The sequence below is a fragment of the Fukomys damarensis genome, unplaced genomic scaffold (genome assembly GCF_012274545.1).
Source record: "Fukomys damarensis isolate Sample0158 unplaced genomic scaffold, DMR_v1.0_HiC HiC_scaffold_39, whole genome shotgun sequence".
NCBI lineage: Eukaryota > Metazoa > Chordata > Mammalia > Rodentia > Bathyergidae > Fukomys > Fukomys damarensis.
Window position 1 is genome coordinate 126,734,200 of NW_022900951.1, and position 19,209 is coordinate 126,753,408.

General features: G+C 41.3%; 1 protein-coding gene and 1 pseudogene across 1 annotated transcript in view; one reads left to right on the top strand and one right to left on the bottom strand.

Annotated features, from left to right (window-relative positions):
• Window positions 1-289: 289 nt before the first annotated feature.
• Window positions 290-19,209, bottom strand: part of LOC104863095 — a 26,033-nt pseudogene continuing 7,113 nt past the window's right edge.
• Window positions 9,955-19,209, top strand: part of LOC109118098 (paraneoplastic antigen Ma6F-like) — an 18,113-nt gene continuing 8,858 nt past the window's right edge. Inside the window, exon 1 of the mRNA XM_019207651.2 lies at window positions 9,955-10,211. The gene's annotated coding sequence lies outside the window, so the exon portion shown is untranslated. The remainder of the gene's footprint in view (window positions 10,212-19,209) is intronic.

Sequence of the window (19,209 nt, forward strand, 5' to 3'; positions counted from 1 at the left end):
AGAGAAAAGCTCTTAATAGATTTCTCTGGCCATGTAAGATCTGAAATTCTCCACAGCTTTTGCAGGCAGAGGCTGGAACAACCCACTAGGAAGAGTGTAAGGGAAGGACGCTTGAGCAAAATTCAGTATGTAGGCCCTTCCAACTCCCACCTAATGGCAGTGGGAGTAAAAGGCCTAAGACTTTGGTCGCTCAGGAGATGTTTATAATTACACAGAATCAAGTTGGGTCCCTGGGGCCATCTGCACGGAAATCGCTGCCATGGAGCTGGTGGAGAGGTGGAGGTGGTGCTCATTTGCGGACGGGTTTTGCAGAGCCGGATGAGGGTTTGGAGGCAGAGGGACCCGAGGGCCTTTTCTGGCCACCTGCAGGCTGAACAGGCCCTTTCTTTTTTGGATTACGGTCTTGGTCTTGGTCTTGAACACTTTGCTTGGCTCCTGCTTGTTCATGAAGGAGTCGGTCTCTCCTGTGAGCAGGTCTGTGTTGTAGGTGAGGGGTTATACAAGCTGAACCACCGCTTGGCCTGGGCTGATGCCATAGCTGGTGCAGGCATACTGCCACTGGGGCAGGCCCGGGTGGGTGATGAGCAGGCGATAGTGGGCAGTAAAAGTGTCTGTGAGAAAATGCCGATACAATGCTCTGTCCAGGAACCAGACCTCAGGGTCTTGTGCTAATGCTGCTTTCCCAGCTTTGCAGATAAGGCAACCCCTCCCATTCCCAGTCCACGAATCCAGCTCAAATATCACACTTCGAGAGTCAAAATGAGACTTCTCTGGCTGGTCCTCCGGGTTTCGTCCTGTGGGTCTGCCAGAGTTGGTGCATTAGGAAGTGAATACATGGAAGACGGGTGGAGCTCAGTTAGCTTTGAGATGCTGTTCATTGCCATGTTGCCCAGAGGAATGATGTGCTCATCTAGCTTCACACTCCAGGTCATGTGTCATCAGGGAAAAGCTCTTCATATCCTCAGGCATCATACAGTTATATTTGCGTCCGGGAAAAAATCATATGATGTTCTGCAGGTGCCTTTTCTATGATGGTCACCTCTGTCACACCTGCAGAACATTCTAGGATGTGGGTGATGACAGGGTCAGCTTCTCCAGGTGCAGCTTGTTGCAGCCCGGCGGCGGGGGGCGGTGTCTCCTCCAAGGCTCGCGTCCCAGCCACGCTGGGCAGAAAGCCCCTCAGGGCAGAGGAGGCCTGGACCCTGCCTCAGCACCTTTGAGCTCGCAGCATGCTGGGAACTGTAGTTCTGGGGGACCCGCCCTGGTGGGGCAGTGGCAGCACCGAGGGGAGCTCCTTCCCGAACCCAGGGCCAGGGCACCACACCGCACCTCCCGGACCAACTGACCGTGGCTCCCTTTCTCGCCGCGCAAGCGGGTGTGTGTGCATGTGTGTGCGTGTGTGTGTGTGTGTGTTACATTTTCACATTTGACTAGCTGCCAACAGACTTTCAAATAACTTTGAATCAGTATTTTTATCTTAGTACCAGCAGAACGCAGAGAGAAGAGCAAGTTAACAAGTTAAGAATTTACAATGCACAAGGAATGTTTTGAGCATACTAATAAAACAAAATACCAGCTTAAATTAGAAGCCAAAAATAAATTTATCAATTAGCTCAGATTTGTAATAATGGTCTCTTGTTGCGCCTCTGGGTGTGAACATAATATGATTGATTGGCTCATTTTTTATCAGGGTGTGGGGACTTGTGTTTTCCTTCCTGTTTTGTTTTGTTTTTTTTGGAAACATGGTCTTGCTATGTAGTTCAACCTGGCCTTGAATTCATTATGTAGCTCAGGCTGGCCTCGAACTCATGGAGGTTCTCCTGCCTCAGCCTCCCAAGTGTTAGACTACATCTATTTGCACCACACACAACTAAGGCAAGAACAAGGCAATCCTCTTGCCTCAGCCTCCCAAGTGCTGGAACTACAGTCAACCATCACCAGTCCTGGCAACCTTCCCACCTTTTGAAACAGGGATCCCCTTATTATCAGATCTGGCGTGGCAATGATTGGTTCAGTGATACTCTTTTTTTACAGTTTAGGATATTTTTGCTTTGGTTTGATCTTTTTGCCTGGCTTATTATTTTCACAGTCCTATTGAAGATGTCCCACCTTGTCACAATTGTAATATTTCTGGGGCTGCAAAGCTGTGGCAAGAACTTGGGCACTGTGGGGTTCCACTGATATATGTTGGCAATCCTTAATCATTTAGCAGTATTTAAATTTTTTCCTTTAAGGGGTGTCAGGACTCTTTGACAGTTACCATTGGCATTTTTATATGCTAGTTGAAGGATGTCTTGACCACCAAGGGGCCGTATAGTCTATTTTTTTTTTTTTTTTGGTACCTGGGATTGAACTCGGGTCCTTGAGCTTGTGAGGCAGGCGGCGGAATGACTGAGCTAAATCCCCAGCCTTCTAATTTTTTTATTTTGGCTTGTGCACTAGGTTATTTGGTCATCACAAGTACCTATTTTATTTTTTCTGGCATCGGTTTTGCTGCTCTTTTGTTGTTTTGTCTTGTTTTGTTTGAGACAAGGTCTTGCTTTGCAGTTCAGGCTGGCCTTGAACTCACTATGTAGCCCAGGCTGGTCTCAAATTTGTGGCAATCCTCCTGCCTCAGCCTCCTGAGTGCTGAAATTACAGGCATGCAACACCATAGCAGGTGATTTCGCTGTTCTTAAACAGCAGGTGTTGCAGGTGTCCCATAGCTTGTGTATGGAGGAGGTGACTAGGTAAAGCACCCTGTTCAGAAACAGGGCAAGGTGCATCTTTCTCTCTCCTAGGACCTGTTGCATGTATCAATAGGATGTCCTTGGCGAGCCCCTGATTGAAAAGGAAGGGACTCCAGAGGCAGCGAAAGCATGAACCTGATGTACGCTCTTGCAAGTGTGGGGTGCTGATGAGAGGCACACCAGAGTGAGAAGCTGTGTGTTCTGATTTTTAACTCATAAAAGTTTGTCCCTGCATCATAGGATTTTTAGTCTCACTTTTATGTTTATCTCTTAAATACCAATGAAAAAAGTTTGAAATTATTGCATGCAGACAATAATAGGCACTGTATTTATAGAACCAATTTTGATATCATTTTGATTAGCTAGCAGGGTGAAAGGACACATCACCAAGTTTAAACTCATCTTTACTTTTACCAGTGGATTTAAATTAGCCCACTGTTAGGTTTTGCAATTTATATGAAAGTTAACACACACACATATCAGTCTGCCTCAGTAGAACCTTTACATTACCAGACTTTAAGGGTTTTATGTGTAAGTGCCCTCTAAGTCTCCGAGCCTTTGTTCTGTACTGAGCCTCATTCTGGCTCATTCTCTTAAGAGCCCGAAGTTTACAAGGGCAAAAGTAGGAGGAAGAATAAAATTGATATGAGCAAAAAATGAAAGTTAACACACACACATATCAGTCTGCCTCAGTAGAACCTTTACATTACCAGACTTTAAGGGTTTTATGTGTAAGTGCCCTCTAAGTCTCCGAGCCTTTGTTCTGTACTGAGCCTCATTCTGGCTCATTCTCTTAAGAGCCCGAAGTTTACAAGGGCAAAAGTAGGAGGAAGAATAAAATTGATATGAGCAAAAAAAAATTTCAATGAAGCACCTGCAGGTACCGTAACCAGTTATTAAAACAGACAAGGCAACGTCCAGACACGAGAAGAAAGCACACAGAACACACGAAACACTTCTGTTTAGCGGACGGACACTCCCGTGTGTTTTTGCCATGGCTCTGAGTCTTTGTAACAATACTGATAGGACTTTGTATTTTTTGATAGATTTGTCCCAGTTTAGCATACTTTATTGGCTTGACATTTGTTGCCTTTAGCCCCCTTTTCTCTTTTATTTTATTGTATTCTATTTCTTTTTTTCCCAGTCGATGCTTTTAAGAGACATTGCAAATGTTGCTTACATTGCTTTTCCTTCTCAGATAAAGTTTGACCCATACTGTAAGCAAAGCAGGAGAAATTTAAGTAAAAGAGCAAAATGAGAGATAAGAAAACTGTCCCCAAACAACCAGTAACTGGACAGCTAGGAGCCTCAGGGCTGATAAAGCTAAGCTGTGGCCTCACCCGAAATAAAACATTCAAATCAAGCAAAATGATATCAAACTAATAAGAGCCAAGCAAATTCAGTCTGTAATTAAGAAAACTGATTTTCCGTGAGACAAGTTTAGTTCTGTGTGAAAGGTGTGTGAGATGTATTTCCAGGATCCCTGTTTCCTATGAACCAATGTAAATTACATCATGTAATCACACCAAAACTAAGAATTGAAATTTAGTAATACCTTTATTATTTATTAAGTACACACAACTGACCTACAAAAATTTTGAATACAGACTCTAAGCATTAACATCTATTTGCTAAGAACATTCTTTTTTGTAATAACCCAAGATTTTCTCTTATTGACTAAGAGGCAAATGACTCTTGCCAGTTATAAATATTCAAGATAATGCTTATCAAAACAATTTAGTTACTTTTACAGCACACTAAGAGGACAATCATGATTACTGCATTATACTAAGACAATGAGACTTAAACATAAAATATAACACATATAGTAGTTTAACTAGAATTATAAAACAAAGCATTATGAAAAAACTTAGAACAAATGTCTAAATAAGCCCCAACATGCTAAGATTTAATTTTTTAGAAAATTAAAGCCTAATAAAAGACCAAGAAAACAGTATCAATATATTGCAGAAAAGCAAGCCTTTCTAGCATCTCTTTTAGACTACATAAACAAACCTCTGGATCGACCAGAGAAGTCAAATAAAAGATTTTTTAAAAACGGACTGTTACTTAAATAAGTTATCCTTATACAAATTATTGACTTAGGATGTCTTCAAATGATGAATAATTATGACCCTTAAACTTATTTTAAAGCTATTGTAGCTTACTGATCTATATTTGATGAAATCATGCTTTGACAAGTCGTTAGTTCTAGATATTTATTTCCCTATAGAATAGTTACGCTCAAACTTATTAAATGATCAGCTACCTCTTGCTGATACACTACAAAGTTTATACATATATTTGTTTCTTTCTATGACACATTTAGCAGTCTCAAATACATTATCTTTCATAGATTTTAGGAAGTCAAGAGTACTTGATTTTATACTTAGCAATTGTTTTAGTATTTTAACTTTAAACAATTTGGATCTTCTATTTATATCATATATTTTATAACTTTTATTTATTTCCATTTAATTTATTTTTAACAGTTACTTCTCATTTACCCTGAAAATATGAGACATTAGGTGAGCACAAATTAAGGTTCCAAGCCATTTCTTTTGCTAAAAGGAAAAACCTCCCAAAGTCGTTATACTTAATGCCAGCAGACAACTTGCTAGGAAGTTTTCATAAGAGTGATGAAGAAACTGACCTCATCCCAGCCACAGAAGAAAATTGTTATGTTTGTGGAAAAAGAAATTTCAGAATGCACAAGGAGGAGACATAAAGGGATTTATTAGGCAGAAAATTAAGAGTAAGCACTCCAAATAATACAATAGGGCCCCTCAAGAGAGAGAAGTATGCTACCTTTTTGGCAATGGGAAACCTGTGAATCTGTTCCAGCATGGTCTTGGTTTAGGGCAAGAGGATGGTCCACTCAGAAAGAAAGATAAATGGCCTATTTTACAGGCAAAAGGCATGAGCTCTGCCACTTTTTTAGTTGAGTGATCTATGATGTTTTGCCCCCCAATTTTTTTGAACTCTCTCAATTTTTATACCACAAAGGCAACAAAGCTTTGTAGCTGGAATATTTACATTGCCATTTATATTTTATAGACACATGTATGTAAGAAGCTAAATCTTTACCAGAGAGGTAAAGAACATTAAATGACATATTGGAAATATACAGAGAGTCTGAAAACACCTTTCTGGTAGTGATAGGGAATACTTTTATAAATAGCAAAAACCTACAAAGTGTTATATATAGTGTAAAATGGCTTCTGCTGTCCCTGACAGCAGTTTATTTTGTTTTGCTCAGAACTAATAGGCACCAAAGGCACTAATTGCTGAATGAGGCATTTGGTCTTACTGTGAGACAACAGGGCACATCAAGACCTTGAGCTCGGGAGAGACTGGAGCCACATGATAGTAACAGTGTCTAGATGAAAGAACCCATTGCTAACATCTGCTCCCCTGACCCTGAACACCCCCTTGCTATGGACTAGAATAGATGACTGGGCGAATCTTAAAGGTAAACTCCCCAACTGCAAAGAACTGTTACATTTGGGTTGAAAGTTAACTATTTTGTGACCGTGATTTGAACTGTGAGAATGAAATGTATCTGCCCAAATAAAGACAAGGCTGTGAAACCCTATAAAAGGAGGAGTTGTAACCCAGTGTGGCGTCGATCCAGGCATGGCTTATGTGCGATCGACCCTTATCGATAAATAAATTTGTCATTTTAGTTCCATTCTGCTGCCTCTCTGTGTGTCACTTACTGATTCCTTCCATAACAGTAGGGCGGATGAGGGTAGGAATCATGATTTATTAGGGCTATAGGGGAAAATGTTTGAAGTGCAGCTGGAGACTGCCACGGGGCTGCTGTGGAGTTTGGAGCTCCTTTTTATATCCAATCTAGCTTTTTGCCTAATGCTATCATTCTCCTCTCCATATATACATTTTCACCTGTATTTTCCCGTTGAGTGTTTAAGGCCAAGTCAAAGTAAGAAATATATATACAGAGCCCCCCCCACAATATATGCACACTTCAGGAAAAGAAAAATAGTATGTTTTTTCAACAGATGGTGTTATCCTCATATGGGGGCCCCTAGAGGACGTCGTGTGTCACAGAAAACCCACTGCACTGCTGGCCCTTAAGAGAACTTGAAAATGCAGGTGCAGCAGTCTCCATAACCAAGGTTCCCAAAGCAGCAATTCATAAATGCCTGGAAGCCAATGGCCACCACTATAAGCATCTCTTGTAATTGTGGAGGCCAAAGGTAACCTGGATTAATCTCATGATGTCTCAATACATCTAGTATTAAAATATTTATACAAGTTTTTCAGCCAGCTGTGGTGGCGAACACCTATAATCTCAGCACTTGGGAGGCTGAGGCAGGAGGATCACCACAGATTTGAGGCCAGCTTGGGCCTCATAGTGAGTTCAAGGTCAGTCTGAACTATAAAGTGAAACCTTGTCTCAAAAAAAAAACCCACAAAAAATTAAATAAAAAACCAAGCCTATTCATTTTTGGTGGAATATATATATCTCCTTGTGAGGCGTCTTTTAACTCTTCTGATTTTCCCCTGTACAGGTTGTGTCATCTGCCAGGATGGGTCATGGTCTGATGTGGCTTCCCTTGGAATCATGGTGGACATACTCCTCCTTTGTGATCCGGCTTCTAGCACTGGAGGTGATGCAAAATAGAGCCAGGACAAGACGTGTAAGCTTCTGACCAGCCGTGTCTAGATTTTAGCACAATGAAAAATGCATTAAAATGCAGATGAAGAGTTTTTTAAATTGACTAAGACTTATAATAATTTAAGGCAGAAAATTCCTCAGGAAATTAAAATTTAAATTAACTGGGTAAGAAATCTCTTTTGAGATGTATATTTTTCACCTTGCTACAACCAGAAATCATACCTTCCAAACATGCAAATTTAGGATTAAGTCTTGCTTAGGGCTATAAAAAGAAAAAGCATGCCAATAGTGTAATTTTTAAAAAGCTGGTAAATGATAGATCAACATAAGTCTTAGTTTTATGTATGTTGTCATGTTAGGTGTGTATTATATATCTGTGTGTGTCCTTGTGTTTGTATATCATTTAGATGGTACCAGATTAATTTAAAATAATAGCCTTCATTGATTAAGAAAGCATAAAACCAAGTGCCTTTATCCACATGACTTAAGCAAATGTTTAAGAGATAAAAGTGCCTTTAAAACTGTCAACATGGATTTTGCCCGAGTTAGCCAATCAGAATTATATATTTGAGGTGATTGACTTTCAAAAGAGCACTTCCTGTTTCATAAGGGTTATAAGAAAGACCGAAAAGCATAAAGGAAATGTAATCAATCTTTTACTTTATAACCTTAAAGCCTCAAGAATCAGTCGAGAAAATGTACCACACACATTAATATAGTGCTGGCTGGAAGTTATTTTATTTAAAAGTTTCACCTGTTTAGTTTCTCAGAGATGTTCGTTAGCACTAGTCAGTGTGAAGGCTGCTTCTAGTATTAGCAGAAGGGGTAGTAAGAGACAACATTTAGCTGCTGCTAGACATTGGTTATGGTTTATAGTGCAGGTGACTTTTAAGTCCTTGACTGTCCCAGGGGAACCCTTCACAAATCATGCTTTCAATGAGTAGAAGATAAAGGGCCAGGTGTGCCTGTTCCCCATCCCCATGGTTTTCTCTGACGATATCAGTACTGCATTAGTGTCAGGCTGGTTTGTTCCAGAATTCTTGCAGGCCTGCTTTTTTAAACAAGAGTGATTTACAGAGTTTGGCAGCTTCCCCTTGGTTATTCCACTCAGCAGAAGTTGAGTTGGATGACAGACATCCCTATGGCTTATTGCAGCAGAGAAGCGGGAGCAATTGAAAGCTTCTGTTTACTGCAGATTATCCGGTAAAAGTCTCTTTGAGAGCTTCCTTACAGAGTCTATGAGAAAGAATAGACATTTTTGTCTTATGCATTAACTTGTGTCTGAGTCAACATTGACCAGCCTTGTTTCTTAATTTCCCGAAAGACCTTGGTTGGTGTTTACATGGGTGCTGATTTCTGAAATTCTGGAATGATGTGGGATTCCCTCCTGCAATCTGTGAATTTTTCTAGACTTCTAAGTTTTGTCGTTTTAAATGCTTATGACCATTAAAGTTCCTTTTATATTCTTCCAAGTTGACTCATTAGGGGCATCCTTATTATCCAGGACAATTCCATTTGGGGACTTAAACATTTGGTTAAAGAATAATTCATTTGGGTCAATGTAAATATTAAAGTTCAAAAGCTTCAGAAAATACTTTGAAGATTTTAAATAGCATCCTGCTGGAGTGTACGTAAATGGAATCTCCAAGTCTTGATGACAACTTTTGAAAAGTATTTTTCCCTCAGGGAAAAAAATGGTTTGAAATATTAACTGGTGTTTGTCAGATGTCTCACATTTTGTAGGCCATATAGAGGCAACTATTAACAATTAAATTCAGTAAAATATCTGAGTAATATGTAATTAACTTAAAATATTCAAGACATTTGCTGCCAGGCGTGGTAGTAGACAAGTGTAATCCCAGCACTTGGGAGGCTGAGGCAGGAGGATCGCTGTGAGTTTGAGACCAGCCTGGGCTACATAGTGAGTTCCAGGTCAGTCTCAAGTACATAGTGAGACTCTGTCTCAAAAAACCAAAAAAAGAAAAAAGAAAAAAAAAGACATTTGCTAAGTATAAATTCATGTATTCTTTGCTTCTTAAAATTTTAAAATAATGTTTTGTCTGTTAAATGCATTTCATAAATTGTTGATATAAGTATTTTTGTAGCACTGTGATTTAAGATCAAAAGACACTTGATTCTTTAATCATTCTCAGAGTAACTGTTCTAGAGGTACAATAAATACCTTTAAATGGAGACTTTGTCAAACTATAGACCACCAAGTTAAAAATGAGCTTTAAATAGTAAGTCTCATAGTGATTGAGGGTAAAATTTGTTCATTATTTTAAGGTATCCTAAAGTTAATAATTTGTATAAAGAAAACTCATTTTATGTTTTAGTAATAGGTGGCTTTAAGAAAAAAAGTCTTCTGCTGTAAAGAGTTAATAACCATGACTTAACTAGTCTGTTAATGGGTTTGTTTATATGGCCTAATGCTGACAGTTTAAAGAGATGCTAAAAAGGCTCCCTGGCTTCTCTATTGTAGAGGAGAAGGTTACATTGGGACACGGATTGGAATAGGAGCTGTAGTTGTGGTTCCCCACACAGAGCCTCAACTCAGAAGGTCAAGGCTGCAAACAGTCCTGAGAACAATCCGATAACACTCTGGGGAACAGTCTGTTTTGAGAAAGTATATGAATAACTAGAACTAGGTGTTCATAAAAAATATTTTCTAAGGCTTTGCAAGAAATAATGTATCTAATAAAAAGCGAGGTCGGTGAGAGCTGGCTGCTGTTTGCCTGTGAGAGCTTCAGCCCTCTACTCCTCAGCAAAACTACATTCCTGCTGCCTGGCTGTCCTTCGCGTCCCCGCCGACAAGTGGCCTCCGAACAGGGACCTGAAGGGTAAGTCTCCAAAAGACGGGGGAACCGAAAGGGAAACAAAAAGTACGTTCAGGAGAAAACAAACCTTTTGGGAATTTCAGAAGTAGAGTCATGGGGAATTCCCCATCCACCGAGACTCCATATATCAAATTACTTCGCAATCTGCTGAAAAGTGCAGGGGCGAAGGTGAAGAGTTCCCAGTTCAGGGAGCTATTCTCGGTGGTAAGAAAACACTGTAATTGGTTTCACCCCAGTGGTAAAACTCAGTTAAATTTGAAAGTGTGGGAGCAAGTTATGCAGGCTTTACAGCACACTCATCAGGCTGGGGATGCAATTCCAGGGTCAATCTGGTTCCTCTGTAATTTAATATCCGTAGCTCTCCAGCCCTTCAGTCTGAATCGGAATCCTATGGTACAGATCCTGAGCACCCAAATCAGATACCGCCTCGGGGGTATGAGTCTGCGGATGGCATGTTATACCGACAACTTCTTTCCCCTTTGCTAGAACAGGCTCCCACTTGCTCAGGAGATAAAGATAAAGGTGAAAAGACAGGGCCGGGGATTTAGCTCAGCGGTTCCGCCGCCTGCCTTGCAAGCGCAAGGACCCAAGTTCGATCCCTGGTACAAACAAACAACCCCCAAACAAAAGGAAAGATAAAAAGACAGGAGACTGAATTTGGTAAACAATCCGAGGAGCTATCCTCAACTGAAAGCGAAAGTGAGGATGTAAACACTGAAGGGTCGGATTCCAACCCTTACATGGAGGATTATAAAATCCTGATGGCTCAGTTTAGCAGATAGCTGAGAAGGTAGATAAATTAACTTTCCAAACTGGAGGAGGAAATGTGAAGAAACGAGAAACAGAAACCCCGACTATTTGTAATCATATAAAGAAAGTTTTGAGCCTTCGGTCCCTCCCGCTCCTGTCTTTTCTCCACCAGCCACACATGTTGGCCCCGTGATACTTCAAAGGCCCCTAGTACAGCTTGGAGGATCTTTTGGGAAAAACTTGCTTTTGGATTTTGATAAAGATTGCTTGAGTGATAATTCCTATGATTACTTAGATTTCTATGGATTTCCTATACTTTGCCAAAATATGCCAGCTAATGCTCAGCATCCCCAAGGTTATGTTCAAATCGATCATCATAATAAGTAATATAAGGTTTTAAAGGCTTTTAAAGAAGCTGTTAATTCTTACGGTTTGTATTCAACTTATGTGACTGGACTTCTTAATAACTATGCAACTAAAAATTGGTTGATACCCATGGACTGGGAGACTTTAGCAAAAACAATTCTAGAGGCAGCGGGGGAGTATCTGCAATTTCAAACCTGGTGGAGGGAAGAAGCTGAACCAATGGCTGTGTCAACAGGCAGCGTAATCCACCAGGCCTTGCAGGAGATCAACTAACAGGGCAAGGTGCAGCAGCTGCACTAGCAGCTCAAACGGGTCTTGATGATGTCGCTATAGTTCAAGTACATTTATGCTGTATGTGAGCATGGAATAGAGTTGAGCCCCCTGACCGGAGTGCCCAGTCATTCACTAAAATCATACAAGACCCTGGGGAACCTTATACTGATTTCTTATCCTGACTTTGAACTGCTATTACTAGAGCTATTGCACAACCAGATGTTCAAGAGCTTTTATTACAGGCCCTATCTTATGAAAATGCTAATGCAGAATGCCAAAAGGCTCCACACCCCTTAAGGGAGCAGAAAACACCATTGGAGGAGTATATGAAGGCTTGTCATGATGTTGGCTCCACTACTTATCATGCTAATCTTTTAGCCACTGCCTTTAAAATGGTTAAAAGAGACCCCTGTGTGGGTAGAATAGTGGCCCCATACAAGAGAAAACCTAGATACACTGGAAAATTTGGTGCAAGAATAATTATGTGCAGGGCATATTGAACCTTCTACTAATCCATGGACTTCTCCTGTGTTTGTGATAAAAAAGAAAAGTGGTAAATGCAGAATGAGTACGGATCTTAGATAAATCAGTGAGATAATACAGTCTATGGGACCTTTACAGTTGGGAGTACCTACACCCACATTAATTCCCAAGGAATGGCCTGTTATTATTGTAGATCTTAAGGATTGCTTTTTCACTATCCCCTTACAAGCTCAAGATCGGGAAAAATTTGCTTTTACTGTTCCCCGCACCACTCTCTAATAGATAAACTGCTATTATTTTACTATCTAGTCTTTTCTTAAATTGATCACTTAAAATATACTTTTTAAAAAATATTTTCTTTTTACAGAAAAGCCTTGGAATTTCAGGGACAATGTTGTGTTTTCCCTCCCCACATATATTATGTGTTCTTCTCTACATGCACTGTGCTTAAATCCATAAAGGACACAGTTTGGAGCAAAAATATGAGTAATAACATGATTTTAAAGCTACTGATAACTTATGCATGGAGAAGCATGCTTTTGGAATGAGATAAAAGTGATGTTTTGCTGGGGGTGGTCATGCATGCCTATAATCCCAGCACTCTGGAGGCTGAGGCAGGAGGATCGCTGTGAGTTTGAGACCAGTCTGGGCTACATAGTGAATTCCAGGTCAGTTTCAACTACATAGTGAGACCCTGTCTCAAAAAACAAAAACCAAAAACAAACAAAAGTGATTTTTTTTTTGGTAAATTGATCACTAATTCCAATTAATTTTAGGTTAGTCCTCTTTGCATTACCTAGCAGGTGCTGAATCCAGTTTTCAGGTTCCCTTTTTGTTTAATGATTATGCTAATAAAGATAGAAGGGTGAGGAATGGCTCAATGAATAAAATTTGAAAAATAAAGATGAGAAAGAGAAGAGAAAAGGAAGATAAAAGATCCTATTAGGAGTGGGCCAGGAATTTAACTCAGTGCTTCTGCTGCCTGCCTCACAAGCACAAGGACCTGAGTTCAATCCCTGGTACAAAAAAAGAAAGAAAGAAAGAAAGAAAGAAAGAAAGAAAGAAAGAAAGAAAGAAAGAAAGAAAGAAAGAAAGAAAGAAAGAAAGAAAGAAAGAAAGAAAAGAAAATTTGTGATCCTATTAGGAGTAAGGAAATTAATAAAATTAGATAAAAGTGACAGAAAAGCATAAACAAGAAAAATGAGAAAAAAGAAAAAACAGCAAAATAAAGAAAAAAATTTAAAAGAAGGCAAGGAAAAAAACCCTCTCAAACCTCAAAGAAGCAATAAAAAAAAAAAGAGTGAAAAATGTCCTTTGTGGAGCTGGGGATTTAGCTCAGCGGTGCTATCACCTGCCTCTCAAGGGCAAGGTTCTGAGTTCAATTCCTGGTATGGAAGGGAAAAAAAAAGACCTTTGTGTTTTGATTGAGTCTTTTCTTTCCAGCATCTGTACTCTTGGAATTCAGCAGGTACAGGGGAGGGAGTGTTGCAGGAGGAACTGGTAAATGAAACACAGAGACGCAAGAGTAGGTAAAACAAAACAAAACAAAAAAAGTTTACTTTGCTAGCAAAGGGTTATCCTGCACCAAGGGCTGTGCTAAATGACTGACCCTGGGCTGGGTTACAATCTGCCTGTTACAGAAGTTTGACAATCATAACCTCATTTTAGGTAGTTTGGTAAGATATTCCAGTTCTCTCAGGTCCTATCACAAATCATATAGTCATAAGACAGTTCAATGTTAACCCAAATGTAGCGTTCTCTTTTAGGATGTTTATCTTTAGCTATTCAGCCTACAAGAGTGGGGGTCCAGGTTAGGAAAGCAGGGCTAGTGAGAAAGTTTAGGGCTTAGGGCATGGCAACTATTATCTCAGTTTGAACATCTGGTTTCACTCTGGGGATGTGGCTACGCACCCCTGGCATTTGTTAATCATAACATTTTAAACTGGAGCTATGTGCCTTCAAGTTTTAATGGTGAAACCTCTGGTATTTTTGTCCCAAGAAACAAGCAAGGCAAAGCAAATTACAGAAGTGAAAGGCAGCAGTTATTCTATATTGCCTTAACATTTTGTAGATTTCAAACTATTTACAGAAGTTCTCTCTGTCAGGAGGATAGTAATCGCGTGCACACTCACATTTCTGTGTGTGAATTCTGCATCCTGCCCAGCCTTTCCCCCTGGGTGCGGGCAGGCAGAGGTGTCCACCATGATGCTGTAGTCAGCCTGGCAGCTCCCATTCTTTTCTCTGTGCCACCCAAGTCATGGCTGTCTCTTCCTAGATTTGTGACCTTTGGGCTTGGGAAGTGCTCCCTGCCCCAGAGGCCCCTCTATCTATGCATTGCAGGCACTATCCAACCTGCACTGTACCCTTGTTCACACTGATAGATGGAGAAGCAAACAGACCCCTGAGCTTTGTGCTCATGTAAGCCATGGGGGGAGTCTTGGTGTTAGCAATCTGCTGGATGTAAAGCCAGCACCTTCATACCAAACCCCTCTGAAAGCCACACATACCCAACCTGGAGACTCACTCCGGAGGTGGGGAAGAGCTCTGCCTCCCTCCCTGCCGAAGTTAAACTTCTTGGGGTCTCCATGTCCAGCCTGAGCCCTCTGCATGACTGTGTCTCATGGTTGTCTCCGAACCAGTCACTGTGACAACGGCACACCAGAAACCCTGGAGTGTAGCTGCCCTGCAGTTGCTCTGGGGCTCAGTTGCAAACAATTAACCCCTTCCCACAGTGGCTCCTGATTAAACTCTCAAATGCAGCAGGTACCACACTGGACTTCTTCCCAACTCCAGCCTGCCTTGTGGGAAGTCACTGTCAGGGTAACACCCCACACTGTTTTGGCAGTTTACAAAGGCCATGGGCTTCTTTCGGGCCCAGCGCTGGTGGCTCAGTCTCTGGAGCCACTGTCCCTCTTTGGGCTTTTCCTGCACAAGCATAGGCAGCCACCTCCCAGGAGCCCAAGTGAGCCATCCAGACTACTTGCTTTCTCTGTGATGTGCTCCATTACTCCAGCTTCTCTGCAGCTTTTGTTCTTCCTGTTAGCCCCCTCCAATTCCTGGAGGTTCACCTCTTTCTTTCTCTTCATCAGATGGTTGTCTTCTGGATAACTGGAATCCAGATCCAGGAGAGGCTGTACTTCACTGCCAGTCTCCAGTCTGGCATCCCACTCCCTTAAATATTGGCCTTTATACTGAGCTACATCCCCAGCCATTTATTTATTTATTTATTTATTTATTTATTTATTTATTTATTTAGGGTCTCATCTGTAGCCCAGGCTGGCCTTGAAGTGTTCCTCCTGCCTCAGCCTCCCAAGTGCTTGATTCACAGGTGTGCACTACCATACCCAGCCTTTTTTAAAAAACCAAAATAAATATGCAAATGAAACAAAATGCAAACAAAACCAAACCAAACAAATACCCTCCCCGACTGAAAGAAATTTCCCGGGAATTTTCTTTCCCTGGATCTTACCTCACACCAGTTATATACCAAAGTGCCCTGTAGGAGATACAAAGCTCCAAATGTGGGAGATAACTTACCCCTTCCCAACTTGCACTAAGATGGGGTAGAAGAAATAAAGATTAGTCAAAAGGAGACAAGGAAAATCACAACATAAACAACTGTACTTTTAGTGAGACTGCAACTTCCAGGTCACAGATTTACCTCATGTCACCCACATTGGCATTTCCTAGGTTAATTTACACTTCTTTCCTTCCAGACCCATCACACCCCATATTCCTTAAGGATGTTAGGTTAACTTAGTTGAGAAAGTAAAGAGCAGGAATCTGATCTTAAGATAAAGAAACAGACTGAAAGAATTCAAAGAATGCTTGAATTATCCATCTTAAAAAACAAACTTGGCTCATACCTTTCAGTAGTAAAATGGGCCAATACCTTTCTTTTTTTTTTTCAGCTTTAATTGAGTTTATTGGTACATTTTAGGGATACAGTACAGTTACATTCATTGTTGGGATCTTGTACCTCTACATGACAAGTCTTGATTCTCATTTTTTCCCTTTACCTCTGCCCTCCCTTCACCCCCTCCTCCCCTCCCCATCTACAAACACTTTATTTTCATCTTTTCATTCTCTCACATTTTTTTCTTTTCCCTTTTTTTGCTCTTCCCCCTACCCATCCCACCTAGGGCCAATACCTTTCTGAGGGGGCTGTGTGGACCGTCACTTTGTCCAGTAATGTAAGCCCAAGATGGAGCTAGCTGCCTATAAACTCACAAATTCCATAGGTTTCTAGCTCCTCTAGAGAAACATAGATGTTCCCAGTTCCAGGGAATAATTTGTCTCATTCTCTAAATGCCCAAACTCCTCTCTTGAGTGTGCACTTTTCTTTCCTAAATAAATCTTTCCATGTCTCATGACTAGTCCTGAACTTATTCTGTGGGTGGGACTTGTTTAAGTTTCCCATCTTTGCTTTTGGAACCTCTTTGGATCCTGTCCAGTAACGGTACAGCCAAGTCACCCAACAAAAAGTTCCCAAAGCCTGCACCATCAGTTCAAATACAGGGGAGATCTGAGGTTCTCAGTGTGCAGTACCCCTGGGGCCCCCAGGTGGAGCCTGGCCCTCCCTAGAAACCTTTTCCTTCTACCGACAAAAGTGTTCATAAGCCGCTAATGCCGCAAATGGGGAAAGAGGGAGAGTTCCTTGAATGCAAGTTGTCTCCAGCTGCTGCTGAAATGTCCCTGGTAGCCATAGGTAGTCAGTCCCTTTTTTCAAGTGAGTGCCCTTCCCCTGTTGGGACCTGCTCAGGAGCCTCGACTTTATGCCTGGCTGACTTCTAAAGGCAGCTCAGGTTCTCACTACTTGTATCTCTCCACGAAACACAACAGGTTTGGTGGAAATAAAAAAGACTTATCAAAGCTAACTACAAAGAAGATGGAGGGGTCTCTGGCTGCCTAAACTAACCATCTCCCCTTGTTTAAGTGTCCGAGAGAAGAACACAATGAATCAATAGATAAATGTCCACATCACTTTATGCCCTCAGTATTCTTGGCTCTTTCTTTTTCCTCACTGAAACAAACCCAGAAACTAACATCCTGGGGCCAGCGTCTGCACGTGTCTTCAGATGGACACACTGGTTCTGTGGCAGAGACGCTTTCTATCCATTCACTTGAGCTGTGAAGAGGAGGGGCGGTTGTTTACGTTCTAGTGCGTGGGAGTTCTAAAAGTATCCTACCTCTAAAAGAATAGAATCACCATCTTTTAAAGATCTATTTTACAATGTTGATTACACTTCTTCCACTTTTCCTTTTCTCTTGTCTCCTATTTAAAAATTATTGTTACTTTTAAACTTTATTAGTTTTTCGCCATTTTTTTACTTATTGTCACTTTATTTTTATTGTTACTGGTGTTAGAGTTGTTGCTTTTAGTTGGATTTCAGCTTATGTCAATATCTGGCTTGTCTTTGTCTTGTTTTTAATGTGGCATGTTTTCTATTTTCTGAAAGGAGGGTGGACATTGAGCAGGGCACGGGGCACCTGCGAGTGGGGACACAGGAGGCCTGCTGGACACAGGTGAATCTAAGTCACTTCTTCGCCCCTACTGCTGAGGACAGGGGGATCTCGTCTGCGACAGATACACAGAGCAGAGTGGAGCAGGGGAGATCTGGGACAGGAGAGGCACAGGTGACCACATCAGAGGGTGACTCATCAGAGTCAGAACCGAGCGGGCAACTTTCCTGTTGTTTTTCCAAAAACCATAAAGGCCAAGGATGGCACGAGATGTTGCCCACTGCCCCATGCCACCAAAGGGCATCCTCAGCCAAACCTGGGGGTGCCCTAGGTTCTGTGTTTGGGGCTGGGACAGAGACATTGGTGGGTAGAGAGATAGCACATGACACCTGGGCCAGTGACCTTCTGGCCATATATTAGGCAAGAAAAGCCTTTGCAGGGAAGACAGAGACATCCACCATATTCTCCCTCCCCAAAATCAGTTCATGCATTTGGATACTGGGAGACCTGTAGTGTGAGTCCTGCCCCAAGCACAGCTTGCTTCCAGGACACATCTGGAAGGAGAAGCAGCTGTCTGCGTGCTGCTCTCAGTCACACTGTGACTTCAGGGAACAGGGAGATGCAGGGCCCCTCTGGGGTGGTGCTATAACAAGAGGGGAAGGCTTTTATTTTTATTTCTATTTTGCTTGTGGTATTTATTGTTTCCTTGTTTCTTTGTTTGATTTGGGTCATTTTGGTTGCTTTTATGTGTTTTCTTTCTTTGTGCCTTTCTTTTCTTCTGGTATTTGCTCCTTTATTGGTACTGTTTGAATTATACTTTATTCTTTAAGGTTTTTGGTTTTTACCTGCTTCCTCTTTTAGTGCTTCTTCTCTTCTATTTTTGCTTCTCTTCCTTCCCTATTCTTGCCTCCTTGCCTCCCCTCTCCTCCTCTCCATCTAGCTGATGCCATAAACACAAGTGGAGCCTGTGTAAGTTCATTGGAGAACAATGTGTAGCCGTCTATAAATGTCAACGATGCTTAACCAAATTGGGGTAAGAAGATCCAAAAACACCTGAGTCTGACCTCCTGTTTAGTGTTCCTCTTACCTCCCCCTCTTCCCACAAGCATAACCCTTTCCTTTTAAACTTCTCCCCTTCCCTTACCCTCTACATCCCAAATGAACCAAAAATAGTACACTATATAATACTTCTATAGAAGGGGGATTAACAAAAATATGAAATGATCGAAACAATGTTTAATATTTATGATTGCTGTATGGTTGGATCTGCTCATGCTGTATTACCTGTAGAAATTTTCTCCTTACAACACGGTAACAAAGTTCAATCTAATTAAATCAAATGGCTTGAAGTAGTAAACAGTACCTCTTGACAAATACAGCTGGCAATACATCCCTGAAAAACAGAACCTAACTACAGAAATCTTTGCAACAAGAAGAAATCATTTTCACTCTCTTTGATCTCAAGCTTCAGCACATCAAAAAAAAAAATTGGAACACGAAAAAGCAATGCAACAAAATACTTCCAAACACTTCCACCTCTCCCAAGACAGACCTAAGGGCCACCAATGTAGAGGAAAGCAAACACTCGGGCAGGGGATTTAGCTCAGCGGTTCTGCCGCCTGCCTTGCAAGCACAAGGACACAAGTTCGATCCCTGACCAAAAAAA